The sequence below is a fragment of the Chiloscyllium punctatum genome, chromosome 44, assembly GCF_047496795.1.
Source record: "Chiloscyllium punctatum isolate Juve2018m chromosome 44, sChiPun1.3, whole genome shotgun sequence".
In the NCBI taxonomy this organism is placed as follows: domain Eukaryota; kingdom Metazoa; phylum Chordata; class Chondrichthyes; order Orectolobiformes; family Hemiscylliidae; genus Chiloscyllium; species Chiloscyllium punctatum.
This window is the reverse complement of record NC_092782.1, coordinates 18,691,874-18,704,054: the sequence shown is the minus strand read 5'-3', so window position 1 is coordinate 18,704,054 and position 12,181 is coordinate 18,691,874. Positions and strand designations below refer to the sequence as shown.

At 44.4% G+C, this 12,181-nt stretch overlaps 1 protein-coding gene across 3 annotated transcripts in view; it reads right to left on the bottom strand.

The window, feature by feature from the left end:
* Positions 1-3,540, bottom strand: part of elk3 (ETS transcription factor ELK3) — an 88,855-nt gene extending 85,315 nt beyond the window's left edge. Inside the window, exon 1 of one of the 3 annotated variants that reach the window (XM_072562400.1) lies at positions 3,127-3,540. The gene's annotated coding sequence lies outside the window, so the exon portion shown is untranslated. The remainder of the gene's footprint in view (positions 1-3,126) is intronic. The other 2 variants (XM_072562399.1, XM_072562398.1) reach the window with 2 other exon arrangements.
* Between the last annotated feature and the right edge of the window lie 8,641 nt (positions 3,541-12,181).

The window sequence follows — 12,181 nt, the reverse complement described above, 5'->3', positions numbered from 1 at the left end:
GATTTTATGCATCTATACATGCAAAGATCACTGAAGGTGACAGACAGGTAGAGTATACAATGTCCTCAGCTTTATTAATAGGGGCATAAAGTACAGTGGCAAGGAGATGATGGTAAACTTGTACAGACACTTGTTATGACACGTCTGAAGCAAGTGGGACTTGAACCCAGACTGACTCAAGAGGTAGGAACTCTACCATTGCGCCACATGAACCCCTTCAGAATTAAAGGCTGGCGTAAGACTGGTCTTGCATAATGTGTCAGAATATGTATGAACAGGTTGATTAAGTGCAAATACAAGTCTCTGTTTATTCTGTCATGAGGTGTGGGCATCACTGGCTAGGCCAGTCTTTATTGCCCATCCCAAATTGCCCCTGAATGAAGAGGCTCACAGGCACATTTCAATGGACAGTTAAGAGTGAACTACATTGTTGTAGGTCTAGAATTAAATGTAATCAAGATTGACACAGGATAAGTGCTAGGGCCTGATTAATGAATTAATTTATATGAATGACTTGGACAAAGGGGACCAAAGGTATGATTGCTAAGTTTATAAACATACAAAAAAGGACCAAGGAATTAGAGTAGGCCACTCGGCCCTTCAAGTCTGCCCTGCCAACCAATAAGATCACGGCTGATCTAATTTTAACCTCAACTCTACGTTCCTAAACGTCACCGATAATCTTTCATCCCCTTGGTCATCAAGAATCTATCTAATCTCGTCTTAAAAATATTTTCAAGATTCTGCACAATTGCCTTTTGAGGAAGGGAGTCCCAAAGACTAACAATCCTCTGAGAAAAAAAAATTCCTCATCTCTCTCTTAAATAGGCTTTGATAATGATGATATAAAGATATGTGAAAATGTAAGCTGTGAAGAGAACATAAACTACTTATGTCAATTTATACCCGCCTTAAGTGAGTGGACAAAATTCTGGCAAATGAAGTATAATGTGAGAAAATATAAGAGTCTCCATTTTGGCAGAAAGTACTATATTTAACAAGAGATTGTAGACGTCTAAAATGTAGAGGGACCTGGAGGGTCAGAGAAAGTTTACTCAACTAATACTTGAAATGGGAAGGTTGCCTTATGTAAAAGGGCTGGACAGACTGGACTTGGATCTGCTGGCATTTAGGAAAGTGAAATGACTTAATTGGACCTTAGAAGATTCTGAGGGATCTTGGCAGAGTTGATGTGAAGAAGATGGGAGAATTTGGAACTAGAGGTCACTGTTCAAAAATAAATGGTCACCATTTAGGATGAAGATTCGGTGAATTTTTTTCCACCACTGGGAGTCGTGAGTCTTTGGGACTCTCTTCATGAAAAGATGTAGAAGCAGAGACTTTGAAGATTTTTAAGGCAAAGGTGGACAGATTCTTCCTAAGCAAGGGGTAAGAGGTGATCAAGGATAGACAGGACATAATTTGTTTATTTGATAGAATTGCTGGAATAGGCTGGACAGGCTGAATGGCTTCCTCCAAGTTTCAGGCCATACAAACCTAGTCTGGATCTGGTAGCTCTCAACCTTTCATAAATAATAAACTGAGACCTGGGGGAAGCCCAGCATCATTTATTTTCGTATACACACATTCTCCAATGACCATACAGAACAGTACAGTCTTGCAGAGCGGAAAGACTTTATTGAGATTTAGGTGCTATGTGTGCAGACATTGCTAAATCATGACTAAATCACTCTTTCTGCTGCAGCAAATGGAAAATTCAGGGAATGCCACTCATATCCTGCGCAGAGCATTTCATTACATACAGACTCTAAACTTCATCAAACTCACCCTCAAATCCCGTCTTCTCCCCTACCCCCATCCTACCCCAACTACTGCCCCTGGGCAGCAGACACAAGCTGGCAAGCAAAGAGTTAACCTCACTGCCCCTTGCAACTTGGAGACCAAGAGAGTCTTTGTTTCCACCAGTGACTCACTCCCAGTATGTTACTTGCTGCCAGTTTTAAACCGGAAGCTCAAAGCAATTAAGCCATTGCTGTTTCTAGACAGGCAAGGAGTACTGCAGAAAGCAGTCTCCCCTCACACTGTATCCACCCCTCATCCCGCAGACATCCCAGCCTGCAATTCCCCTCACCCTGAATCACCTTCAGCCCTGCACCACGTCAACTCCACACACCCAGTAAACCCTGAAGCCACCCCTCATCCCACATTGACCCACACATCCACTAGCTCTGCACCACCTCCACCTCACACCACCCCTTCAAACCTGCACAGCCCCTCAAACCCACTAACAGCCCCAACATATATACACACACACACACACACACACACACACACATACTCTGGGAACCCCTTGCCCCCCCCCCCCCCACACACACACACACATACACACGTCCTGAACCCCACACCCCCAAACACTCACCCCCGAACATTGCCACACACACACCCACCCCCAAACCCGCCCACCACACACCCACCCCCAACCCCGAAACCCCACTCTCACACCCCCAAATCACCACACACTCACCCCCCAAACCACCACACACTCCCAAACACATACCCCCACACAGCCCCCACACCCTCACGCACATGTCCCCTCAACCACACACACATCTCCTCTCAATCACCCACATACACCCTCAACCCCCCCCCACACACATCCAACATCCACGTACCCCCTCAACCCCCCCCCCACACCCACCCCCTCAACCCCCCCCCACACACACATCCCCTCTCAAACACCCACACAGCCCCTCAACCCCACACACGTCCCCTCTCAAAAACCCACATACCCCTTCAACCCCCTCCTACACACACACACACACACCCCTGAAACCCCTCACACAACCCTCAACCCCCCCCCAATATTCATCATTTCCCTGCATTCACACACTGCCCGTGTCTGACTCATGCCCCAGACACTCCTCACACTGACACTGGGACTCCCCTTTCCATTTGTAACTCGGCTCATTTGGGGAAAGTAAAACTGTCCCTGTTCCGTCTCACTCACTAACTCTACTTCTCCAGGCCCAGGCGAAACTTTGAGAGAGAGTGAGCCACTCGCCCAGACAGACAGCCTGCTCACCGCTGTAACTTTATTCAGGCCATCCGGCCCCTTGCTCCCCATTATAACAGGCTTGACCGGGGTAACAGTCAGTGCTCACATACCCGACACTTGCAGCCCTTTGCTATTATCTGTGGATCCGTTGCCCCCTTCGATACGATCACCGATGCAAACTGCTCCTTTTTTCCATGCTCACACGGGTCTGAAATGTTCCGCTGCTGTAACTGGATCCTGCTGAGCAGGAAGCTGGATCAGTCAGACAAGAGCTCCGGATTACTTCCTTTCCGCATTATTCCCCAGGCTCTTTGCAGTCTGTGTAAACAAGTCTTTCCCCTTCTCCTCCTCTCTGCCCTGTGTCCACACTCAGCACTCCCACCTCCACTTGACGTCAGTACTTTTACCACTCAAGCCTAACATCACAAGGGAGGAGTTAAATGAGTTAAATGCCAGCCTGATGTTCCTCTCTCACTACAGATTGACACAAGGGCCAGACAGTATAACGTGCTCTGTCTACACTGCCGCCCCCCCCTGTGAATACACACAGATTGGGAAGAGACTCCTGGTGCCTCTCAGCGGGCAGACGGCCTTCGCTGAATTCTACCAGGTTTCCTTTAACCCCTTGGGCACCTGGACCAGCCAACAATACCAGCTAAAACAGTCTCCAGGCGCACCCAGAATATGCATGGGTTCCCAATGTAGCAACACCTCAGTTTTAGATTTATAATTGTCAAAAATCCTCCCATAACCTCAATCCTCTGTGTCTCTGTGACTTTCTCCATCCCTATAACCCTCTCAAACTCTTCACTGCTCCAATTCTGCTTCTTGGCCCCCTCCCCACTTCCTTCCTTTGGTCCCTCAATGGTGATTATGCCTTCAGACATTTCAGTCCTGGACACTCTGAGATTGTCTCCTTCAACCTCCCCATGTATTCACCCCTCCACACCTGGAAACCGGCTGTAGGTGTCTTCCTATATTTCTAGATATGGCTGAGTATCAATTTTATCTGATAGTGTTACTGTCCAGTGACACCTTCATGGTTTAGGGTCAGGATTAAAATCACACTAGACATCTAGGGATAGCTCTGTTGGAGAGGAGATGGTAAGTACTCCTTCATTATGAAACTTTAAGGCTTTTTTCTCATTCACAGGATGAGGGTGTCACTCACTTAGCCTGCATTTATCATCCATTTCAAACTGCCTTCAGGGCAAGTTAAAAGTCAACCATATTACTGTAGGTCTGGAGTAACATGTAGGCCAGATCAGATAAGGATGGCAGATTTCCCTTCCCAAAAGGACATTAGTGAACCAGATGGGTTTTTTCCCAAACAATAAGCAATGGTTTCATGATCATCATTAGATTCTTAATCCAAGATCTTTTTATTGAATTCAAATTGCTGTGGTGGGAGTTGAACCAGGGTCTGTGGATTAATACTGAAAGTGTGTTGCTGGAAAAGTGCAGCAGGTCAGGCAGCATCCAAGGAGCAGGAGAATCGACATTTCGGGCATGAGCCCTTTTTTCAGGAATGAGCCCTTCCTGAAGAAGGGTTCATGCCCGAAACGTCGATTCTCCTGCTCCTTGGATGCTGCCTGACCTGCTGCGCTTTTCCAGCAACACATTTTCAGCTGATCTCCAGCATCTGCAGTCCTCACTTTCTCCTCTGTGGATTAATAGTCTAGTGATAATTCACCAAGCCCATTGCTCCCCAGTTATTGCTTTGAACCTATTCTGACAGACCTCCCATCAACTTTGCTTGTCAATCATTTATATGCTGTGATGCTGAATTTCCACTTATTACTTATACCATTGCCCTCAATCAGTCAGTGTTAAAACACAAAGAATGTTAGGTGCATTCTAGGACTGATGTAGATGGGGTCACTTGAAAGCAAAATACAGTGAATACTGGAAATCTGAAAAAAAAACAGAACGTGGAGAAGTTCAGCAGGTCTGGCAGCATCTGTGCAGAGAGAAACAGAGTTAACATTTCGAGCCTGGTATCATCTTTTTTTCAGAAGGACCATACTCCTGTTATGGGGATCTTCTGGTTTATCATCTTGATATTTTCTAGCTGATGAGGCTAGTCAAATGTAGAAATAAATGATTCACTATCATGATCTGAGGTGGATCTTCTGGTATGAGTCCAAACATCAGTTCTGTGTTAGTTTCTTATTTCTTTCATCACATCCATTTTTCATTCTTTGTTACAGCTCTGATCCCTCAACAGGGCTTTCCTGTCTGTCCCCACATATTCCAAAAAGTACATGTTTAAAAATTCACAAATGGTTAATAAATTGATATTTTAACCCCTGTTGTACGATCTATAGGAATGTTCCTGAGAACTATGTTACTGTCTACAACTGATATTGTGAACCATGGAAAATACTATGATCAAAACAGATTTATCACATTTTACATCAGACATTATTTTCAAACAAAAGAAGGGAACCGTAGCTTGTTCAACTGAAGCTTCATTATGCATTTAAAGTTAGATGAAATGCTTTATTCCATCTTCTTTTCCTAATGAGGCTATTTGTGGGAGGAAGAGTTTGTGGACCATAGCTTCAGGGATTTTAATCAGGGCAAATTATTTTCATCTGTGTTTTTCTCTCTCCAAAGCACTGATTTGAAGTGAACATTTGAGATGCTAAGTGAGCTGGGGTTTGGAGGGTGCGGGGTGGTCTTAGAATCTGGGTAGTGAGCCTTGCCCACATCTCCTGCATCTGACTGTAAAAATATATTAAATGCAGAGACTTTCAGCAAGTACAAATCTGGGACCAACAACACAGCAGCAAAATATATTGGACGCACAAGACATTGCTCAACACATGTACAACTGGTGTCCAAATTGTCATCTTCCCCAATGTTGGAGGTGATGTGTGCAATGACAATAAAAGATTTCTTTTAAACCAACCTGTTATAACACACTTCTAGTCCAGTGGGACATGAACATTTCTGTTCCAGTGGTAGGGACACTATCACTGCATCACAAGGCACAACTGATGATACATGAGATTTTTCTCCTCTTGTTACCAGCCAAACCCTATTCCTTCCAATCCACAATGAAAGATTGGGGGAGTATGTGAAACAGCTTGCTGTGCTTGAGAATTAGGGAGAAAGAAAGCAAATAATCCCATAAAATTTCACCATAGCAAGAAGACAAATTTTGTAAATAAAAAATTGGAAATGTTAATTAAATTGAAATTTGATTTTTGGGATGATGGCAATGTAGTGGAAATGTCACTGGACTTGTAATCTAGAGGCCCAGGCTAAAGCTCTGAGGCCATGGCAGATGGTGGAACTTGATTCTTTCTACAATTGAAACTAGGCTTTGTAGCAGTGGCCATGAAACTATCATCGACTGTCATAACAACCCATCAGGTTCACTAATGTCTTTTAGGGAAGGAGATCTGCCATCTTACCCTACATGTGATTCCAAACGCACAGCAATGTGATGACTCTTAACTGACCTCTGAACTGGCCTAGAAAGCCAGTCAGTTCAAAAGAAAGGACAACAAATGCTGGCCTAGACACATAAAAGAACAAAAAAGAACTTATCGCTCCAGTATCCACTGGTTAGAGAAAGCCTCATTACACTGTTGGTCACCACTATGTGCCTCCAAGGCCACAGACCAGACCCCTTTGACTGTACATCATTTGAACCCATGGATGGTCACCTTATCCAATACTAGGAGATGTTCTGTAAAGCAGCAGCCTCTCCTGCACAGAACTGAATAAAAATCTGGGGAATAAGACTGAAAGGGAGGAGTGACTTGTCAGTCAGGGGACAGAAACCTCTCACATCAAGTCCATGTAGAAGCCACACAGGCTATAAAAAGCCAGGGAATCTGGAGGTGGATTGGTTTCAGAACTTCTTTGACGGGACCATTCATGCTAGATCCTCATTGGAATGACCTGTCCTGTACAGCTCTCAAACCTATCCTCCAGGCAGCACTCACTTCCAAAAGAATGTCTGGCACCATTAGCAATTGGATTCTGACACTGCATTTGGCTAAGGGCACTGAATGAAGCGGTTAGCTCAATTTAATGCATTCACTTCAGTCAGGTTGGGTAGGGAGGCAGTTAGAGTAGCTGTAATAACTCTACAGAGGCCGGTACCCTACATTTACACGTGGAGAGTCCTTGACATTGGTCCGGCTTCCTCAGAGCTAGGTGTCAGTGAATGGAACCTCTGACACTCTTGTTTATATCTGTCAGCTCAGACTCCTTAATTGGGGCTGTTAATCTGGTCCAATCAGGGAACTCATTCTTTTGAGTTCCACCTGACTGACTACAATCAATATATCTCGAAGTCTGAGGACACAGACCAGTTTTTTTTTGTAGGTCTTCCTGGGGTGTTTTAGCATGAGGTCGGTTCCTCTAGCATTGCTAGGAGAAAGTGAGGACTGCAGATGCTGGAGATCAGAGCTGAAAATGTGTTGCTAGAAAAGCGCAGCAGGTCAGGCAGCATCCAAGGAGCAGGAGAATCGACATTTTGGGTCCTGAAGAAGGGCTCATGCCCGAAATGTCAATTCTCCTGCTCCTTGGATGTTGCCTGACCTGCTGCGCTTTTCTAGCAACACATTTTCGCCTCCTCTAGCACTGCCTCTGATACAGGCACCCTGTAACACACTGTAGCTCACCTTTTGTTTCTCAGAAAAAATTCATTCTCCTCTTCAGGTGGCAAAGACATTGAGGTGGTGACGTGTTCATCTCAGACTCCAGGTTATCTTCAATACTTGATGGGAAGGAAGAACTCAGGGGTTCTGGAACTGTCAAAAAGGAAGTTAAGGACCTGGGCATGTTCTGCTCCATTTGCAAGTTTGCAACTGTCATATAGAGTCATACAGTCATAGAGATGTACAGCATGGAAACAGACCCTTCGGTCCAACCCGTCCATGCCGACCAGATATCCCAACCCAATCTAGTCCCACCTGCCAGCACCCGGCCCATATCCCTCTAAACCCTTCCTATTCATATATCCATCCAAATGCATCTTAAATGTTGCAATTGTACCAGCCTCCACCACTTCCTCTGGCAGCTCATTCCATACACGTACCACCCTCTGCGTGAAAAAGTTGCCGCTTAGGTCTCTTTTATATCTTTCCCCTCTCATCCTAAACCTATGCCCTCTAGTTCTGGATTCTCCAAACTCAGGAAAAAGACTTTGCCTATTTACCCTATCCATACCCCTCATAATTTTGTAAACTTCTATAAAGTCACCCCTCAGCCTCCGACGCTCCACTGGAAACAGAGGCCTGTTCAGCTTCGCCCTATAGTTCAAATCCTCCAACCCTGGCAACATCCTTGTAAATCTTTTCTGAACCTTTTCAAGTTTCACAACATCTTTCCGATAGGAAGGAGACCAGAACTGCACTCAATATTTACATATTGGTAACCAATGTCCTGTACAGCCGCAACATGACCTCCCAACTCCTGTACTCAGTACTCTGACCAATAAAGGAAAGCATACCAAACGCTTTCTTCACTATCCTATCTACCTGTGACTCCACTTTCAAGGAGCTATGAACCTGCACTCCAAGGTCTCTTTGTTCAGCAACACTCCCTACGGTCTTACCATTAAGTGTATAAGTCCTGCTAAGATTTACTTTCCCAAAATGCAGTACCTTGCATTTATCTGAATTAAACTCCATCTGCCACTTCTCACCCCATTGGCCCATCTGGTCAAGATCCTGTTGTAACCTGAGGTAACCCTCTTCGCTGTCCATTACACCTCCAATTTTGGTGTCATCTGCAAACTTACTAACTGTACCTATAATGCCTACATCCAAATCATTTATGTAAATGACAAAAGGTAGAGGACCCAGCACCGATCCTTGTGGCACTCCACTCTGACAGGCCTCCAGTCTGAAAAAAACCCTCCACCACCACCCTCTGTCTTCTACCTTTGAGCCAGTTCTGCATCCAAATGGCTAGTTCTCACTGTATTCCATGAGATCTAACCTTGCTAATCAGTCTCCCATGGGGAACCTTGTCGAAAGCCTTACTGAAGTCATATAGATCAGATCTACTGCTCTGCCCTCATGAATCCTCTTTGTTCCTTTTTAAAAAAACCTGATCAAGTTTGTGAGACATGATTTCCCACACACAAAGCCATGTTGACTATCTCTAATCAGTCCTTGCCTTTCCAAATATGTGTATATCCTGTCCCTCAGGATTCCCTCTAACTTGCCCACCACCGAGGTCAGGCTCACCAGTCTATAGTTCCCTGGCTTGTCTTTACAGCCCTTCTTTAACAATGGCACCATGTTTGCCAATCTCCAGTCTTCTGGTACCTCACCTGTGACAATTGATGATACAAATATCCCAGCAAGAGGCCCAGCAATCACTTCTCTAGCTTCCCACAGAGTTCTCGGGTACATCTGATCAGGTCCTGGGGATTTATCCACCTTTTCCCGTTTCAAGACATCCAGCACTTCCTCCTCTGTAATCTGGACATTTTCCTTACAGTCTAAATCTTCCATATCCTTTTTCAAAATAAATACTGATGCAAAATGTTCATTTAGTATCTCCCCCATTTTTTGAGGCTCCACACAAACGCCGCCTTGCTGATCTTTGAGGAGCCCTATTCTCTCCCTAGTTACCCTTTTGTCCTTAATATATTTGTAAAAACCCTTTGGATTCTCCTGAATTCTATTTGCCAAATCTATATTATGTCCCCTTTTTGCCCTCCTGATTTCCCTATCAGTATTCAGCATTCCCTATACCTACCAGCCTTCCCTTTCACCCTGACAGGAATATACTTTCTCTGGATTCTTGTTATCTCATTTCTGAAGGCTTCCCATTTTCCACCATCCCTTTACCTGCGAACATCTGCCTCCAATCAGCTTTTGAAAGTTCTTGTCCAATACCATCAAAATTGGCCTCTATCCAATTTAGAACTTCAACTTTTAGATCTGGTCTATCCTTTTCCATCATTATTTTAAAGCGAGTAGAATTATGGTCACTGGCCCCAAAGTGTTCCCCCACTGACACCTCAGTCACCTGCCCCGCCTTATTTCCCAAGAGTAGGTCAAGTTTTGCACCTTCTCTAGTAGGTACATCCACATACTGAATCAGAAAATTGTCTTGTACGCACTTAACAAATTCCTCTCCATCTAAACCTTTCACACTTTGGCAGTCCCCATCGATGTTTGGAAAGTTAAAATTCCCTACCATAACTACCCTATTATTCTTACAGATTGCTGAGATCTCCTTACAAGTTTGTTTCTCAATTTCCATCTGACTATTAGGGGGTCTATAATACAATCCCAATAAGGTGATCATCCCTTTCTTATTTCTCAGTTCCACCCAAATAACTTCCCTGGATGTATTTCCGGGAATATCCTCCCTCAGCACAGCTGTGATGCTATCCCTTATCAAAAATGCCACTCCCCCTTCTCTCTTGCCTCCCTTTCTATCCTTCCTGTAGCATTTGTATCCTGGAACATTAAGCTGCCAGTACTGCCCATCCCTGAGCCATGTTTCTGTAATTGTTATGATATCCCAGTCCCATGCCCTGAGTTCATCTGCCTTCCCTGTTAGGCCCTTGCATTGAAATAAATGCAGTTTAATTTGTTATTCCTACCTTGTCCCTGCCTGCCCTGACTGTTTGACTCACTTCTGTTCTCAACTGTACCAGTCTCAGATTGATCTCTTTCCTCACTATCTCCTGGGTCCCCTCCCCCCCCCCCCCCCCCAACCTTACTAGTTTAAATCCTCCCGAGCAGTTCTAGCAAATTTCCCTGCCAGTAGATTAGTCCCCTTCCAATTTAGGTGCAATCCGTCCTTCTTGTACAGGTTACTTCTACCCCAAAAGAGATTCCAATGATCCAAAAATGTGAATCCTTCTCCCATACATCAGCCCCTCAACCATGCATTCATCTGCTCTATACACCAGCTCCACAGCCATGATCTGCCTCACTAGCTCGTAGCACTGGGAGTAATCCAGATATTACTACCCTTGAGGACCCCCTTTTTTAAATATCTGCCTAACTCTCTGAAATCTCCCTTCAGAATCTCAACCTTTTCCCTTCCTATATCGTTGGTTCCAATGTGGACAATGACCTCTTGCTGATCCCTCTATCCCGTGAGAACATTCTGCACCCTCTCTGAGACATCCTTGATCCTGGCACCAGGGAAACAACACACCATTCTGCTTTTTCTTTTCTGGCCACAGAAATGTCTGTCTGTTCCTCGGACTACAGAATCCCCTAACACAATTGATCTCTTGGAACCCGACGTACCCCTCATTGCATTAGAGCCAGTCTCAATACCAGAAACTTGGCTGTTCGTGCTACGTTCCCCTGAGAATCCATCACCCCCTACATTTTCCAAAACAGCATACCTGTTTGAAATGGGTACATCCACAAAAGACTCCTGCCCTCGATGCCTACCTCTCTTACCCTTCCTGGAGTTAACCCATCTATGTGACTGTATCTGAGACTTTCCCCCCTTCCTCTAACGGCCATCCATCACATACTGTTGCTGTTGCAAATTCCTCATTGCTTCTAACTGTCTCTCCAACCGATCCATTCGATCTGATAAGATTTGCATCCAACAACATTTATGGTAGATATAATCTGCAGTAACCTTAAACTCTCACATCTGACAAGAAGTACACATCACTGCAAAGGCCATTTTGCTCCTTCACAATTTACAGACCCAGAAAATAATTCCGTCTTATTCCTCTACAAAACACTGCACCAGGTTAAATTAATAGTTATGGCTTATATTTTAAGTTTAATCAAGAGACTTATCTCCAAAAACATATAATCAAGAAAGAACCCACTCTACTCACTACTGCAGCCTTTCTATTGGACACACTTAAAACAATGATTAACTTATCTGATTCTGTGTTGTGAACTTCGCCCTAGCAGGTTCCTCCAAGATTAGTTATGAATTTTGCCAGACACACTCCGATGTCCAGCAATACATGAATTCAAAAACAGCAAAGGCAGTAACTGTGCAGGTTCTCTCTCTCTCTCTCCTGCACCCTCTTCACCATGTGCTTCCTTTGTCTGTTCTTCTCCCTTTTAAAACTGCTGTTGTTTTGACTTTTTTTTCCCAAAGTTCCAAAACAATGCAACAGCATCTAAAACAGTAATTGCTGCTCCTGGAATTCAAGGAAATCACCTCCAACACCTAAAATATCTCAAAAAAAGG